Raw genomic sequence first — 19,901 nt, forward strand, 5'->3', positions numbered from 1 at the left:
TAAGAATATTGGAAAGATGTTGTGAAAAGCATTGGGTCATTGCTTCTGGGAAAAGTGAAATGCATTCCTCAATGGATTAAAATCAGTCTGGCTTATTGAAACTAAATCTAAAGCTGTATTCTGTGAGCATGCAACTACAGATGTTTATCCCTAAAGGTCTTTGTATTTAATTATTTACCTTTGTCTTATGTCAAGTCTACCTTTGCTTAAGTGTCTCTTCAGCCAGAACTGTTTCCAATTAAGCTAAAAGTATATTAAACTGTTGTTGCTCACTGTTAGACTCAATGTTAGTTGGCATGTGATAAAACGATCTGAAAAAGGAAGCACTGCCCAAAGGCGGGGGGGTTCTGCGCACTGCCGTAGGAACCTGATCGAAACGTCACTCTATCAAAGCTGCCATTGGCCCCTGTGCTTGTCACTCAGAACAGGTCCCTTCCCACATCCTGTTCCATAAAATGTGACGTCAGCGCAGGTTCGTCCTCTCTTGCCGGGAGCCAGGACTCCCATGAGATCTTGCAACCCTTGGGCAGTGCTTCCTTTTTCATTATCTTTTAAGTCGGAAGCCCAAGGGGGAGGGGTTACTGTATAACAAAACCATCACAAGGGAGGAAGCAGCGAGCTGATAAGGGAGCCTGCCCCGAGGTGTACCGCTAGGGGCCTCGGCAACACAACTCCAGACAGTAACCTCAGGGGCCCCGTAGGGCCGCACCTGAGCCGCCCAGGAGCGAGGACCGTAGTCACGCTCTTACCGGGAACTGTCTAGAATCAGGCGGGGCTACAGAGGTCAACTCTTACGCCCTCCACTCACAATAGCAAGGCCGGCTGCTCTACTAGTGCAGCTAGGAGTGAGGCCGAATCTACTTGCAGAATATCTGGCGCGGGCAATCAAGCAACTCATGCAGCCTCCGCGCATTATCATGGCAGTGGACCCCTGATCCAATAGAAGCGGGGCCAAAGACCCAATGAAAAAGCAACAGAATACATAGCTGGCTAGTCAACAGAGTAGCCGAGCTGACAACAATATACAATATGTACATATTGCGTGACAGCAAGACCTTCATGCTGTCAGTGCGCAGCACAGGAGCATCCAACTCAACTGAATAGTACAGAGTGGAAGAGCTCTATTGTGCTGACAATTAGATTTCGTACAAACAAACTATATACACATGGGACATCAGAGCGGTGGCCGCTTGCTCCACTAGTTTAGTTAAAATCAAGGCCCCACCAGCTTGACCATGTCGTGACAAACAAAACTATATACATCACAGGGTGCAGGAGCCAGCTCATGCGCCACACACGGAACACAGAAGCAGTTGACACCTGCCAAATAGAGCAGCTAGGTGCAGAGCAACTACAGCTCTTACCGTATGAATAAATTAACTATGTATACAGCGGGGCACTGGAGAAGCTCACATCGACAGGGCTGTCAGTAAATCCAAGAGTAGCTTGCGTGGGTGCTCGACTGGAAGGCATAGTCCGGTGGAAGGGAAGACACGGTTCACTAGCTCCCTAAGGATGCACTTAACAGGGGCAGACTGGGAGAGGAAAAAGGCAGGAGCCAGAGCCCGTAGGCTACTGGGGTTCGACTGCAGCCATCACTGGGTTCCCAATGGAAGGGACCGGTCCCGTCATGTCCAACCTGTAGAACCGGGCAAATGTAAGTGGCAAGGCCCAAGCTGCAGCCACACAAATGTCTGCCAAGGGGGTGCCTTGAATAAGGGCCCAAGATGTGGCAATGCCTCGAGTCGAGTGGGCCACCAGATGTTCAGGCACCGGGATCCCGGTTGACTCGTAGGCCATGGTAATGGTGTCCACAATCCAATACGAGAGGCACTGCTTTGAAAGCACCTGGCCCTGTGTCCGCACTCCATAAGACAAAAACAGTTGGTCTGAGCGTCGAATGTCCTTAGTGCATTCCAAATAGCACCTGAGGGCCCGCACAGGGCAGAGCAGGTGAAGCCGACTCTCTTGCTCTGAAGCCAAGGGAGGAGGATGAAAAGCCATTAACTCAATATGCCTGTTGACATGGAATGGAGACAGCACATTTGGGAGGAACGCAGGGTTAGGCCGTAGCGTGACCCTGGAGCCATCTCCTGCAAAACGGACACACGATGGGTGTACGGGCAGGGCGTGTAACTCGCTCACGCGTTTTGCAGAGGTGATTGCCAGCAAAAACTCAGTCTTAAGTGACACCAGCTTCAACCCAGCTGAGTTTAGTGGCTCAAATGGGGCTTGGAAAAGTGCATCCACCACTACATCAAGATGCCATGTGGGCAGTGAAGGGGTGCGAGGAGGCCACAGCCGTCGAGCTTCCTTTAAAAACTGCACAGCCAGGAAATGAGACCCAGGGGGCCCGCCATCAATCCGGACATGACATGTGGAGATGGCCACCAGATACACTTTGAGCGTGGATGGGGACTTGCCCTGGTCCAACAGCTCCTGTAGAAATTGCAATATGACCCCGATGGGGCAATGAATTGGGTCTTGACCCCCATCTTGGCACCAGGTGCAAAATGTCCTTCAGCGGTAGGAATACTGCAACCTCATAGAGGGAGTTCTCGCTGACTGAATAGTGGCTAGTACTGCGTCTGACAGACCACAGGCAATCAGTCGCTCCCGCTCAGGGACCAGGCCCAGAGCTGGAGGAGGCCTGGATTGGGGTGCCAAAGCGTGCCCTGCACCTCGGACAACAAGTCCGCTCTCAGTGGGAGCTGCCAAGGCTCTTCATGGAGGAGGGCGATCAGGTCTGCGAACCAGATTCTGAGAGGCCACCGAGGGGCTATCAGCAGAACTGTTGCTTGTTCTCTGCTGACCTTCTCCAGGACCACCGGGAGAAGGGGGAACCGTGGGAACACACGTGGGAACACACGGAACACACATAAAGGAGACAGAATGGTCTAGTACGTCGATCCCCAGGGTTCCTGAGCGGTCTTGGACAGAGAACCATAGTGTGCAGTGTGTGGACTCTGCTGAGGCAAAGAGATCCACGTCTGCCCTGCCGAACCGGCTCCAAAGTTGCTGAATCACAGACGGGTGGAGGCACCATTCCGAGACCAGGGGGCCTCTCCCAGAGAGGAGGTCCGCCGACATGTTGGCCAGGCCTGGGAGGTGAACTGCTCTGATGTAGCGGAACTGTGGCTGCGCCCACAGAAGCAGACGGTGCACTAGACAGTACAGTACCTCCTTGCCTGTTGATATAGGCGACCACCGCTGTGTTGTCTGTATGAACCAGCACATGTCTGTCCCGCAGGACCGGCAGGAAATGAGACAGTCTGAGGAGTACTGCTTGTAACTCCAGGACTTTGATATGGAGGGCCCGTGCTAGCTCCGTCCACCTGCCTTGGACTCCACGTCCGTTGCAGACTGCTTCCCAACCCTGTTTGGAGGCGCCTGTCGTCATAACTGCTCGGTGGTAGACTGGCCCCAGGAGCACACCAAGGGTCAAATTGGCTTAGCAACCAACGGAGCGCCCTTCCAGCACGCCGGAGTAACTGTGACCTGGTGTGCTCGATCGCGGTGAGGATGCATCCTGAGAGACCTGAACCACCACTGCAGTGGCCTCAATTGGAGTAGGCCGAGGGGGAGGGTCTGTGATACAGCCGCTAGGAGGCCCAGCAGCCTCTGGATTTCAATGAGAAGCGCAACACACTGCAACAAGTCCATAACTCACGTCCACACCACGCCCTGGAAGGGAGGTGGACATGTCTGAAATTGTAGGAAGTAGCCAACTGATATAATTTGGAGCACCCAAGAGTCTTGGGTGCAGTGTTGCCATTTCGAGAGTTGCTGGAAGGTGTAAGGATGGGACAGAGGCTGCTGGAACGCTTCAGGGACGGGGCTCGGGTGGTGGAGGGGGTGGGGTCGGGCTGGGTCCCCTCTTACCCCGAGCTGCCATGGGCTGCCGAGGACCAGGGCGGCGAGCCTGGGGGGGCGCCTGCCTGCCAGTGAGACACTGGTGGAGATCGGCAGGTGGGCGGGGCTGTGACCTGGGCTGTGGTCCGGCCTGTGGCCTGGGAGTCACGGTCGGGGTGTAAGGCAGGTCAGGTTGCGTGGCTCCACGGACAGTGGAGGTAGGGAGACCAGCGCGGCTATGGTGGGAAATCCACCAAGCCCGCTTCTGCCACGCCCTGGGTCCTGGCATAAGCCTCCCCTCTCCTGGCTAGGGTGGGGGCTGTTGCCGGATGGTCCCAAGTAGCCCTCAGTTCTTCAAGGAGATCAGGCAGTATATCAAGCACCAGGTGCTGGATACAAGTAGGCCCGTATTGTGATGGCTAGATAACTGGGTCAGAGCATCTCTAAAACTGCAGCTCTTGTGGGGTATTCCCGGTCTGCAGTGGTCAGTACCTATCGAAAGTGGTCCAAGGAAGGAAAAGCGGTGAACCGGCGACAGGGTCATGGGCGGCCAAGGCTCACTGATGCATGTGGGGAGTGAAGGCTGGCCCGTGTGGTCCGATCCAACAGACGAGCTACTGTAGCTCAAATTGCTGAAAAAGTTAATGCTGGTTCTGAAAGAAAGGTGTCAGAACACACAGTGCATCGCAGTTTGTTGCGTATGGGGCTGCATAGCTGCAGACCAGTCAGGGTGCCCATGCTGACCACTGTCCACTGCCGAAAGCACCTACAATGGGCACATGAGCATCAGAACTGGACCACGGGGTAATGGTCACCTGTCTTTCAAGGCAAACATTTCAGCTGTATAAAACTATTTTTACACCCTTCCACAATTCCACATACCATTTTATAAGAAATAGCCACTAAACACAAACATTAAGACAATACATATTTTACTATAAGTTGCATTAGACAACTCTAAAAGTTAATTTTCAGATCCCTTTGCCTGCAAACATTTTGCAAATTGTTCTGTGACTGTATCCAATTTTATGATTTGAATGAAAATGTTATAATAATAACATATTTATTAATATGATAATAAATTATGGATAAAAATAGCAATGGTAGTGCTGAATTGCAATAGATAAACGACTTCTAAAGTCATTGATTTGGTCATTATAATATAATTATTATATCGATTATCAATTATTTCATTATCATTCTTTAATCATTCACATTTTGACTTGTGTAATTCAAAGAACGGGTTGAAAAAATACAGGATAGAATATATCCAATCACACTGATATTTTGTATTCATATGGAATCTATGCAATGCCAAGTATTTTCTGTCATGGAAGGTAGAATTCAGTCAAATGCCACAAACAAGTGAAATAGCCTACAGAAAATATGAATGTCTTTTGGAAACTATTTATATCCACTTAAATCATGAAGGGAACCCATAATGCAATGGAAGCTCCATTTCAGCCTTATCAAAGGATACGATTTGAAGAGCCTTGCAAAGTATAGAGAAACTTAATCAGTTATATACAAGCCTTTTATAGCAAGGAGAAGCATGATGAGGAAAAAACTAATGGAACATATATTCATAAGTATATAGTAATATATAAAATATAGTAAATATATAGTATGAGCCATATGAAGTTTCAAAATAAATTACTACATATTATTTATACTTCTAATTTAACAAGATTAAATCCTAACACACATAACCATTTTTAACTTATTATATGAAACTGATTGACATGTTTTAAAAAGCCTTTAATGTATTGTATATTTTCTCTAGAACACACACTCGAGGGCTAAATAATATTGTGTTACATGCATGGATTAATCTCACACAACTACCTACCTAATACCTATTTACATTGTTAGTGGTGCCGTTTTTTTTTTTTTTTTACAAAGAACAGCTATTGCTTTGATGCTAGCTTGCTAACAAAAACCTAATACGTTTATAAAGAGCTTAATTTCAGGTCAGAAGGAAATGGGATTTCAATAGAGAAGGTCATTACTTTGCTCTAAATCCCTATCAGTATTCAGAAAAAATGTCATATGGAATCTTAGAAGATTCAGTGGCAGTAAAAGTGGTCTAAAAAAGGAACAATGAACATGGACTATTTATTGACAGATTCATGTGTTAACCTTCTCATAGCATGTTTTGCTGGCTTTTTTTTTGAAACTTTACTAATACAATTACGTTTTCATATACTCCAGGCATACTTCCACACAACTTTAACAGTGTGTCTCAGATTTTATTTCAGATGTATACTTCTGATGTATTCTGCTGTCAAACATGCTCTATCACCTTTCTCTTGAGCTTAGGTGACTGGGGAGACCAGCTCATCAATTTCACAGTCTGTTCTTTTTATTTATAATTTTTCATGTCATTTAGGTTGAGTATGAGTGTGAGTTTACCACCATTATCATATTGCAAAAGGGATCCTTCCCCCACAACTTAGATCCCTAAGGGTATTACATGACACTAAAGAATTGAATGGTATTGTATCCTTACAACTGTCTTACTGTATCGCCTTAAATCTTCACATTAGGTTGCAGGTTGTTTTTGTAGGCACTACACAACATTTTAAAAGCCTTTTACCTGTTTTCCTCTCAGATTTAGCTTTTCTCTTGGAGCTATGACACAACACATGGAATGGCAAAATAATGGTTTCTCAACAAAAAATGTTTTTGTAAAAATAAAGGTTGTAAACAAAGACTGTAAATAGCACCTGCATGTCCCAATCTTTAAGCTGAAATTCAAAATGTATCCTTAATTATCCTTTCCTTAATAGCCATGTTAAATGATACCTCTGGGTTTAACCTCAGAGTTTTCTGTTGGACATATTTATTAAACAGTGCAGTGAAGATCACAGGGGATGCTTATTATTACCAGTATTTACAAAAAATAAATCAATAATGTATTATATTATAAATTAATAATTGAAGGAAAAATAATATATACAGCTCTGTAAAAAATTAAGAGACCACTTAACATTGATTTCTGAACTTCTTATTTTTTTCCAGAGCTGTATTTGGACTATCTTTGCAAATGTTGTGATACCTAGGCAGCTGCATACAATCCAAGAAGAGCAAAGGACTCCGCAGTTAATGAACTTTGTGTTCATGTTGTGTATTAGTAAAGCCATATAACTTATTTTGCTATTATCTGTAAATGCTAGAGACACAATATTTGTAATTTGTGTACAAAACAGTTTTTTCGGGACAGAAAATGAAAAATTATCATCTTTCAAATTCCTGCTTCTTTGCAACACACAATCTAAATGCCATGACCCCCAGGCAGCATTAGGTAATGCTCTAATGTTCCTGAACTAGAATACAAAGGTAGGTATTGGATAGCACATGAATCATCAGTTTTAGATCCTTAATATATAAAAAGCACTGAGCTAGGTTTTCTGAAAGTGGAAAAAAATGTCATTGAGCTGTTACTGTTAGTTCTTATTAAGGTTCAGTATGACACTACTGGGTGAACTGAAATTGGAATGCTCTGAAGGTCAAATTCTCTGCAAGAAATATTATACTGCTGTGGGATCCCTCCTGAGTCTCTCACTGACAGAGCTCTACTGACTTGCTAAAAGTAATTCCAACACCAAATCTGAATCTTTCCAACACATCCTATATTAAGACAAAGATGTATTTAGCTTAATTATTTTACAGTGGACATTCAGTGGACACTGTCTTCAGAATTTAAGAAAATGGTTTCAAAATGTCATATCAGTCTGAAAGAACAGTTCTACATTTAATAAGATGATAATTGGCAGAATATTATGCTCCTTTCTTAAAAATATAGGTAATTTATTTTATTTTTGCTTCTAATTGTTTCATTGCAACAGTCGGAAGCACTGCTCCAGGGGGAGGGGTTTACCACATTGCCATAGGAACCTAATTGAAAACATGTTTCCATCAAAGCTTTCTATAGGCCTCCCCTTTGTATATAACGTGACGCTCACACAGGAACTGACTCGTTTTCACTCTTGGAACCTAAACATGTGAGCAAGTTACACACCCTGTGTGTACACACCATCTTGCGGGAGATGGGTCCAGGGCCAAGACAAGGACTTTGCACTAAAACCATCCAAGGTTTATTCTCATTTGCTTATGTTGTTTTTAATTGTTTACCTTTTTTTTTAGAAAGCGATACAGAGAACAAACCAAATCAGTTACAAAAACATAGTAAATAAACAATAATAAATGTACATACATAAACAGATAACTAAACAAGTAGACATACAGTAAATGTGCGGCAGTGCAGCAGGGTCACCCTATGACTCACCTATCTCTCAAAAATGGATGGTTATATTTTAAGAATATACTACTTATGTTACTACAAATGAAGGAGCAAAAACATTTGCCCAAATGGTTTAATAGAAGTATGCAAAAAAATATCAAGAGAAAGAAAATGTTGTATAGCACATATAAAAGGAATAGAGACTAAACTAAATACAAAGAATATATTGAACTACAAAGAGATGTTAAGAAAGTGATCAGGACAGCAAAGAGGGAAATAGAAAGAAACATAGCTATTGGAGCTAAAACTAATGCAAAGAGCTTATTTCAATATTACAGCAAGCGGTCAATAAAGGAGGAAGTGAAACAGATAAAGGGCAAAAATTGAAGTATCTTAGAAAATTAACAAGATGTAGCAAATGTTCTAAATGAGTATTTCATTGAGGTTTTTACAAAAGAAAAAACAGATAACATGCCACAGGTTAACAATCAGTCCAGCCAAACTCTAAGAGAGATCAGGATAAATGAGGAGGAGGTAGTAAAGGGACTAGCAGAATTAAAAACAAACAAATCAACTGGGCCAGATGGTATATTTCCTACAGTACTTCCAAATGACACTTAAAACAGGGGATGTGCCAACTGACTGGAAGACAGCAAATGTCATACCAATCCACAAGAAAGGGGACAAAACTGAGCCAGGAAATTACAGACCAACCAGTCTCACCTGCATTACTTGTAAAATGTTGGAAAAATAGAGAAAATAGTGGAACATCTTAATGAAAACCATATTCTTAGAGATAGTCAACATGGGTTTAGACGAGGCAGATCATGTCTTACTAATTTATTCAAATCTTTTGAGTATGCAACTGCAGCTGTAGATCACATGAAAGCATATGATATGATATACTTAGATTTTCAGAAAGCTTTGGACAAGGTTCCACACCAAAGACTGATCCTCAAATTGCAAGCTGTAGGTATTCAGGGTAATGTAAGTAGATGCATTATGAACTGGTTGATGTATAGGAAACAGATGGTGTCAATAAGAGGAGTTGCTTCTAACTGGAGTGAGGTTGTTAGTGGAGTTCCACAGGGATCAGTATTAGGTCCTGTGCTTTTTCTAATCTATATTAATGATCTAGACTCTGGGATAGTTAGCAAACTTATCAAATTTGCATATGATACTAAAATAGGCTCAGCAGATACAATCTTGGCAGCACAGGTTATTCAAAGGGACTTAATAACTTAATAATATTCAGTTGTGGGCTGACACCTGGCAGATGAAATTCAATGTGAACAAGTACAAGGTATTACATGCAGGTAACAAAAATGTCCACTATAATTACACTATAGGAGGAATAGAACTAGATTAAGTAACACATGAGAAAGATCTAGGAGTCTATGTAGAATTTAGAACAAGGGAAGTAATGTTAAGACTATACAATGCACTAGTTAATGTTCAAAGCAGCATAATACTATGACTAAAGATAAAAATCTTAATAAAGTAATTGATGATACTCATTTTAGCACATATATAGTATGATATCTGTACAAATTATGCACATTACTTCCTTTATTTGTCATTCTGTTCATGTTTAAATGACAGTGTATGCCTTCTTATTAAATGTGTATTTCCATGTGCCATTTACACCATGAGAAAAAAGTTAATTATTATATGATAAATTGTATGATTCACAATGTCTAGGAGTGAACTACACTGGGATTAAACATAGGAAAGTGGATCATATGTAAGTCTAATGAGATATTTATAGAAGCTGGGTCTCGGTAATACATTCCCTATTTTTTCAGAAAACTTTTTTGATAACCCTCAAACCCAGAAATAGTATTGAGAGTGTGCATGTTCAAATTATATATATTATGTGTGTTGTGTCCAATATAGTGTAACGACCCAGAGGTTCTGGCTGCAATGGGGAGTCAAACCCTGTTCTCCCGTGCCACAATGCTGTGATCTTACTGCATCTCTAAAGGGCCCAGGCCTCTTAGCAAGGTTTGAGATCACTACACTACCCCCTTCTATCATTGTCATTCCACCTCTCCACCTGAGAGTGGTCTGACGCAGGCTCGGCACTCACTTCTAACACCAATGTAATGACTCGGGGGTTCTGGCCACAATGGGGGCTTGAACCCAATTCTCCTGTGCCTCAATGCAGCGATCTTACCACATCCCTAAAAGGCCCATGCCTCTTAGTGAGGCTCGAGATCGCTACAATAGATACATTCTTTCCATTCCCCCAGATAACACCCATCTCCAGTGTTGACATCAGTATTGTTATAACAATTCCATTGGCTTTTATTGCTTGCATCAGCACTTTTTCAACCACTGTTAAAATACATTGCATAAATGTTGATCTTGGCATAGACAGTGACCAGTGTTGGGGAGTAGCTTGCTAGAGGTATATACACTGTAGTTCACTACTTTTGTCAGAAGCTTTAAAGTAGTGAGCTAGCTTTAATTTTGTGTAGCTTTTAACTTTCAAATGGAATATTATATGTATTCATATAATTTAAAACATTCACTTATTATACAGAAATATTATGACAATGTATTTCAGTCTGTTGAGCAAAATCAAAGAACTGCTCATTCTGTCATTACAAATTGTCATTTGTTTGTTGTATTTTTCCTACATAGTTTTGCAACAAGTCCAGTCTACAAAAAAGGTTAAGTTCTTACCTTTAGTAAATAAGACAAATGTATTGAGAGAGAGCAAGAACAACACTTAATTCTATCCCAAATAGATTCATATGCCTATAACAACATAGCCCTGCATTCTCTTTCTTTCATTCATAGTTTAATTAATATGTATGGGAAAGCATGTATGTGTGTGGGGGAGGAAGGGTCTTCTTGACTGGGGGATACCATATGGATTCTATCTATTCTGTCTTGTTAGGCTATAATGTGAAGACTGATGCCATCCTGCTTTTAATCTCTAGTCTTTAGCAGGTACCTGCTCAAGGTATCTCATTAATTAAATGCCTGCTTTTTTCTTATTTTTTATATAAATTAAATTATCTCAAATGTCTGTATTTTTCCTATCACAAAGGTCACAGTAATCTGGATGACAGTTAAACCCACACTGCTTCACTTTAACACATTGAGACATTAGCATTTAGATAGCCCCTCAGGATTTAAGGGACAATGGAATAGAAAACAGAAAAAGCTATGAATAATAAGAGTTTTCATTTGAAATGAATGTAGGGCAAACCCTTTTTGTAAGAGATCCAGTTTCCCCTTAGACATAAAGTGCTAAGATAAAGGAAAGCCAAACTGATAATATGGGGCAAAAGAAATACAGTCTCTTATCTAAACCTTATTTGAAAACACCATCAAGTAACTGTAAGACTCTATTGAGATGCTGTGCCTTACTCTGGATCAATTTGATGGGATATAGAACCACAATTATAAAAAGTGTAACTTTGCAATGCATGGGGAATGGCAGTAGGCTATATATTACATGCCTTTTACAAAACAGAGTTGCTTCTTGAAGATTCAGGACCTGCAGAAATAAACATGGTGTTTGCAAGAACCTCTACTGTATTTAATGCCTATTTGCTGTGAGCTCAAGATTTAGCTTTGTGCTAATGCTCCAATGCACATTTATTATACATGACATCTACAGCTACATCTGTTAATAAAGAACAATTTACAAATCTCAAATCTTTATGGCATAGCTAGGTTTCAAAATATACATGATAAACATACACAAATACTGAGTATTCAACTCAATGTGTGACAAAAGCTACATAATCTATGTCTTCTTGCAAAGATCTATTTCTGTTTTAGTTAACACTTCCAGACTAATTTCAAAGAATCATCAAGTTCTTGTATATTTGTTTATTTGTAAGACAGCAAATAAGAAATAGTAAAACAGAAATTATGGTAACACTTTAGATTATGTGGCCCAATTTAATATTAAATAGATATTCAACTGAAACTATATTAACATTCAACTACTTGATAATTAAAGATTAATAGAATGTTAATGCAATATCTATCTATACCAAAAACTTTGTCAATGTGCAAAAAACAATGGTTCAGCAATATAAAGTGGAGATATTTACGTCTGCCCCAATTATTTCTTGTAACTTGGCTTATTGATTTGATATCTCCACTTTAAATGGCCGAGCAATTTTGCAACTTGTTTTCTTTTCATGCCGACAACCTTTTTTGTATACAGATACATTAAAAATCTATTTATATTTATTTAGCAATTAGTTGAATGTTAATAGAATATATATTTAATATAAAATTTGGCTACATAATCTAAAGCATTACCAAAATTATATACTGTACCTATCTATCTAAAGGCATCTCAGCTTAGTGCTGTGAACTTTATTCTCTGCTCTAAGTTCTCTGACACAAAACTTAAAGGAAGAAAAATAACAAAAAAAGTATAGCTGCAAGCAGCAATGTAGGGGGCCAAGCATATGTGCAGGGATAGGGCATATTGAACACACTGGGGTTTTGGCCATGTGGTGTGACTCGAACACAGGTCTCCCATGCCACAGTGTAGCAACCTTACTACAACACTACATGGCCCCGCCTTCCTAACAATCCTTCAGAATTGCTACACTATAATAATGGTAGTACATACATATAAAAAACAACATAGGTATAAGCAGCCAAACATATCTGTGTGAATATGGCATATAGCAAGATAATTTGAGGTTCCAACCATGGTGAGACTCAAACCCTGGTCTCCAGCATGACAGTGCAGCAACCTTAATGCAACATTAAATTACAATTTATTGTGACTGTCACTTTATCCAATATTGTCACCACACCATATGAGGTATGACATCCATTTATTATAGTTTAGAAGTTTTAATTTCATGGTAATTTGAAATGTATGGGCAGTTTCACATCCTTTGGAGAAGATGATCATTTAATATAGTCTAATAATTGTCACTTAATACAATATGGCCACCAGATCATGTGACATATGGCCTGCATATTGCGGTCATTAATTATTATGAAAAATACAATGGCAAGCCAAGTTATCATGTAGAGATCTCTTCAATTGCAATTGCAAGGAATTAGAGATCTCTAAATTAATTTCCGATATCTTTAAATGTTTGGAAGATATATTCAAATTAACTTTAAGATATCTGCAATTCATTTAGAGAGATCTTCAAATTACTTCCTGTTTGTTTAGAGATCTGTAAATCATTTCAAGATATCTGCAAATGACTTCCTATATGTTGCCTGACATTTTCACTTCCTGTTCACTTATTCGTAAATTTTCATGTAACTGAATGAGTAAACAGGAAGTGATAATCTCAGACAACATACAGGAAGTCATTTGCAAATATCTTGAAATTATTTACAAATATCTCTAAATGAATGGGACGTTATTTACAGATATCTTAAAATTATTTATAGATATCTCAATGTATTTCAGATATCGTTACATTAATTCCACATATCTTCAAATGATTTAAAGATACAGTTAGGTCCATAAATATATGGACAATGTCACAATTGTCATCATTTTGGCTCTGTACACCACCACAATGGATTTGAAAGGAAACAAGATGTTCTTTAAGTGTAGACTTTCATCTTTAATTTGAGGGTAGTTATATGCAAATTGGGTGAACGGTGTAGGAATTACACCCATTTTTATATGTGTAACCCCCACTTTTAGGCGCTCAAAAGTATTCGGACATAATCATTAATTAAATTGTGAGTTTCAATACTTGGTGCAAATCCTGACGGCCTAAAGTCTGGAACCCATAGACATCACCAGATGCTGGGTTTCTTCCCTGGTGATGCTCTGCCAGGCCTGTTCTGCAGCTGTCTTTAGTTCCTGCTTGTTCTTGGGGTGTTTCTTATTTTAAAGTGCATTTGACGATATCTCCAAAACAATTCAAGATATCTGAAAGTAGTTGTCTTTAATTAATTTCAATATATCTGTAAATATTTAAAGATATCTTGAAATGCAACTGAATATATCTCAAAATTATAATTAGGCTAGCCTTAAAATACCATTTTATAAATTAAGAACATTGAATGTGCAGATTTAAGTTACTGAAGTTAATCATGATCCCTGTGTTGGTTTGTGGATGGAGAACACATTCGATTGCAAACAAATTGATTCAGCTTGATTTTAATTCTGGTTTCAAGTAAAGTAACACTGTTCAAAAAGCATATATTTGAGCATAGTGGTCAATTACATAATTCTGCCTTGGCCTTAATAAATACCTGGTCTTTATTATCACTGCTTGTCTTTTTCTATCGCTTTGTATTTTGTTGAGCTAAATACCCCTTATATAATGTATTAATCTTTTTTCAGTAAAATAGGACTTCCTCTCCTGTCAATGCACACATTCATACTTATTCTGCATGATGAAAAACATGAATTTGAAAAAGCAGGAAACATTTCACATTTAGAATGGGGAAATGTAAGGCACATTGCCATTATTATTATTCCATTATTAACAGTAACATTTATCTGTAATTTGTATACTTAATATTTTTCCAGTTACAAAGATAAAAGGCTTTAAAACTGGGGTGACCTGGAAAAAAATAAACATAAACATTTATATCATGCTTTTAATGGTGTATATAATGTCAAAAGGATGAGTGAAGAGATGCTGATCTGTTACAATACAGCGAACACATTGCAATGGACGAATTGCCTTTACGTTATGGCTGCAGTTATTGGTTTTTTGGTTTTATTAGTAAGTACTTTTAATTAGCCTAGGATGTTAAACTGGAGTGTGGCTTGTTTGCCTTTGATCGATATCAGAGGAAATAATAATTCCTGAATAAAGTCCTGCTGTCTAGTGAATCCCATACATATAACACACAGCGGTCATGTCCTCTGAAAACAAGACCTGTTGATATGCAAGTTACCAAAGTGCTTTACTTATAAGAACACAGATTAGCAGTGAGGTTGATCTGCATAATTTCACCTTGAGGCTGTTTAGTTTTATACAAGATATACGTTTATTAAAAATGTAAATGGACAACATGTAATTGCAAAGGTAGGACAGAGAAAAGCAGGGTGAATAAGATTAAAAGAGAGAGTGAGAGAGAGATTTATCTAATACTGAAGTTTTGACTCCTGGCACAAAACATGTTAAATAAAAAAATAAAATGATTATGCTGGCCCTGACTTACTCGCAGGAATGAATAACTCTCTTTGCACTAGATGTGTCCTTGATTACTTTAAGACAGCTAATGTTCAGCCTTTACTAAAGAAACCCTCCTTGGATCCTCCTGTCTTAAACAACTTCATCTCAAAGTTCCCCTTTGGTATCAAAACAACTCAGTAGTAAAAAACATTAACATATTTGAAAAATTTCAGTCAGGTTTCTGACAACATCATAGTATAGAAACTGCCCTTCTTATGGTCACAATTGACTTCCTTATTAGTGCAGACACTGGAAATTGCTCTGTTCTGGTGTTGTTTGATTTAAGTGCAGCATTCAATACAATAGATCATTCCATCCTAATTGATAGACTTAGACACTGGGTGTGGATCACTTTCAGTTTCTATTAGCAAACTTGTATTGTCCACAGCCATACTTGCATGTGGTGTGCCTCAAGGCTCGATACTGGGACCTATGTTGTTCTCACTATACATGCTACCATTGGGCCATAACATTCTTCAGCATATTATTAATTTTCATTGTTATGCGGACGATACTTAGCTTTACCGCTTTAGTAAAGTTGCTATTTTACATGACTGTATTGCAGACTCAGACAAAACAGAAATTCTCATTATCAGCCCAGACATGATCTCCAGACAACTTCAAGTGAATCTTGGGTTTCTAGCCCATAATATTAAACCAGTTATTAAAAATCTATGTGATCTTTGACTCCAGTATAAATTTTGAAAATCCCATGCCACTTATACCCACTGTGACACAAACTGCCATGCATGACACTTGTACAGAGTACAAGGTTGTTAAAGGCGAGTTGCCCCACTGAAAAACATGGGTGCCGTGGGCCAATGAAAAAAAATGTACACGCCACTTTAGATACATTACACATTTCCTGCACACTAGAATACAGTACACACATGAAACTCTGCACATATGTGTATTGCTATGCTTTGAACATAAAACCAAAGAATTAAGTTTGTGAAGTGTTGGATTTAACATGAATTTGTGTGCGAATATGAAAATGGCTACTACTCCAGAACAATAAAGCCCAGTGCCCTGAAACTGTGCATGTATTACATAGATACTGCTGTCTATAACATGTGCAAGAGGCAAGTGTCTGCGTGCAAAAACATGGCAGCCACAAGTAAATGACTGTGCACGTATGCAAAATACACGTATTTATAAATAGATGAACTTTGACCCCAGAAAAAACCCATGAGCCATATTCAAAAACTCACCAAACTTGGTACAATAATAAATGACAATGTTATGCTTGATTATGGTGAGTTTTGTCACCAATGGGGACACGGCGCGGTGGCCACGATGCTTAAGGACATGTCACATGCAGCAGTGAATATCTACAGCATAGTTAAGCCTACGGTGCTTAAAATATCAGTGATTAACACTAGTACAAACATCTGTCAAAGCTGATGAAGCCAAGTTGATAGGACACCAATGTACCATGTACACCAATGAAAATGACATTTCATTTCAGCCACTTCATGACATTCCTTATGTAGACCTCTACCTCCATCATGTGGCCAAACCTGGAAATTGCATTCTGCATTGAATGACACAAGCAGGGATGGGCAGTATTTATGATACATGTATTTAAAATACGTATTTCAAATACAAAATAGGATTTTGTAATTTGTATTTGATAGGGTTGATGAAAATGGCTTCATATTTTGTATCAAAATACTTTAGTGTTTTGTATTTTGTAGTTTAAAAATACTGTAAAATACTTTGTGAGAAGTCTACATGATGACATCATAAAAACGCTGCCTCTGATTGGTGCATAACAGAAAATTGATCCATACCCGAAGAAGGTCAAGGTGAGAAACGTGTAGGTTGCCAGCTTTCCATCGATTTTTAGTATAAATTGCTAAATTTTTTAACAGTTCATGTTAAGTTTTGGTGTTCGTTTTAGTAGCCTAGGCTAAATCTTTTACCAAATTACATAGTGTTCTAGCTAACTATTTGACCCGAGTAGCAGCCCTCACAGTTAACATTAGCTTTGCTACTTTCAGCCTATGTTAAGTTTTCGTTGTTTGTGCACGAAAAAAATAAAAGCGTTTCAGTGTTGTACAATATTACAATATAATGTCACGATATGGTGTAACTTGTTAAATGCACCCACGTGTGCCTTATTGTCATTAACTACGTTGTGCTGCAACGCCATTAAAGAGCATGTTGTCAACCCATCCACCACTCCTTGGCAAGCTCTGTTGCTACTTTCTGATTACGTTTCTGGCTACATTTAAAATCAAAACATATTGATCATTTCATAATTGTTGACAAAGTGCTAAAATGTTTGTTCTCAACCTCCAAATAGGTGTCCAATGATTGATACATAAATAATTTAATGCTAAATGATTGTACCCTAATTGAAGTAGATGTTTAGTAGGATCATGATTTTGCATACCATTGCATAAATGACTGCCTGACACATAATTTATTATATTTATGATTAACAATCAAATTATTCATTACTTAGAAACTAGTTGCTATGAATAAAGGTACCATCAGTTGTCTTCTTATGAATGACTTGTTTGTCATTGAGTCAGTGTTGCTGATGAAAAGTAGGCCCTTCATTACCAAACACAAAAGTAACTAAATTAGGATACAATTATGAGTCATTAGCAAACTGTTAGTTAAACATTAAACTGTTGGTTACTTTAAAACTAACCTTCATCTGGGTGATCACAGGGATATGTGAATATTTGATCTGTTAACTGGTTGCTTATCTCAGATTTATCGAACGACTAGTTAGGCAGAGGAAAGCTGTTGCTAGCAAACATTGTCTACTTAATCAACTGAGTCAGTTTACTGGTGAAGGGATAGATCAAATAGGCCGATAGAAGGAAGGTTTTCAAAGTGATTTCATGCTCCCTTGTAAAAGTATTTTTAGTATTTTTAAAATACAAAAATACAGTAGTTTATTTTGATACATGGTGTGGCTGCTGTATTTTGTAGTTTATGTTGATACACTTAAAATTAAGGTATTTGGTATCTTATTTTAAAATACATTTTGATGTATCTTTGCCCATCCCTGGACACGAGAATGAAAACTTCACATGAATGCTAGAATTAAGTGAAAAATACAATTGTACCTTACATAATTGAAGCAAGTAATCAAGAAATGTATTTTAAAGTCCACTGAGATTGACATACACACCTCAAATGACACAAGAATGAAAACCTCATATGCATACTAAATTGGATTGAAATTGAAATTTACACCTTTAATAACTCTTAATAACACTTAAACTACAAATGCCTGCTAAAATCTGAAACCTACTGATACAGCTTGGAGGCCTTAAAAGTTGCATGCAATTTCTAGTTATTATTATTATTATTATTATTATTATTATTATTATTATTATTATTATTATTATTATCACTTCATACAGTGATAGATGGCTATGTAGAGCTATGCCATATGTCACATGGTCTGGTGGCCATTTTGGTTTAAGTAACACATTTTGGACAATCTTTTCCAAAACCTCTAATGGGACAGATGTGACATTTGGTGTGTGAAGTTATGTTATGGCTTATATTCAGATTCGTTCAAGAGAAGTCAATACGTCACATGGTTTGGCAGCCATATTGGATTGGCCAAAAATCTTCAAAGATCTTCTCTTAAACAGTTGGTCCAATTGATACGAAATGTTGCACACATGACCTTGGCTAGGTCCCCTATCAGATATGTTAGAAAAACAATATGGCCACCATGAGCCAATCAAATTTCAGATATGGTTAAGTTGCAAATAAATTAATATGTTGCAGTATTGAACTATGTTAGAATGTTGTGGACTGATTATTACTTGACAGGATTGATCCCATAAGCAATATGTTGGTCATAGGTCACATGGGTAGGCAGCCATTTTGAATTTGAAAAAGAAAACTCACGAAACTTCATAACATTTTCGAGGTTTATGCAGAGCTATGCTGTATGGAATATGCAGGCCATATGTTACATGGCATGGCGTCCATCATGGATTTAATGCCAAGTTTGGATAATTTTCTTAGCTTATCTGAAACCACAGGACCGATTGCTGTGAAATTTTGTACACATGCCCTTGGCTAGGTCCTCCATCAGATTTGTTAAAGGCAATATGATCTATATGATCTAACCTTGGAATCTCTGGGACTGCTCTTACCTGGTTCTCCTCCTACCTCAATGACCGGACCTATCAAGTGACATGTTGAGGTTCCTCATCCACCCCCCCAACCTCTCCTTATAGGTGTACCCCAAGGCTCCGTCCTGGGTCCCCTCCTGTTATCTCTCTACACTCGCTCCCTGGGCCCTTTCATCGCATCCAATGGTTTCTCTTACCACTTCTATGCAGATGATGCCCAGATGTTCCTGTCCTTTCCCTCTTCCGACCTTCTCATCCCCTCTCGCATCTCTTCCTGTTTGTCTGTTATCTCCACCTGGATGCGCTCGTACCACCTCAAACTCAACCTCTCCAAATTGGATCTCCTCTTTCCCCCCCTCTTCCGCACCTTCTGCTGATCTCTCCATCTCAATCTCCTTGGAATCTATGACACTCTCCCTCTTCTTCCACTAGGAACCTAGGAGTCACCCTCGATCCTGCGCTCTCCTATACTCAGCACATTACCTCGCTGACACGCACCTGCAGATTCTTCCTGAGCAACATACGACGAATCCGACCCAT

Source organism: Amia ocellicauda, chromosome 13, assembly GCF_036373705.1.
Source record: "Amia ocellicauda isolate fAmiCal2 chromosome 13, fAmiCal2.hap1, whole genome shotgun sequence".
Lineage (NCBI taxonomy): Eukaryota > Metazoa > Chordata > Actinopteri > Amiiformes > Amiidae > Amia > Amia ocellicauda.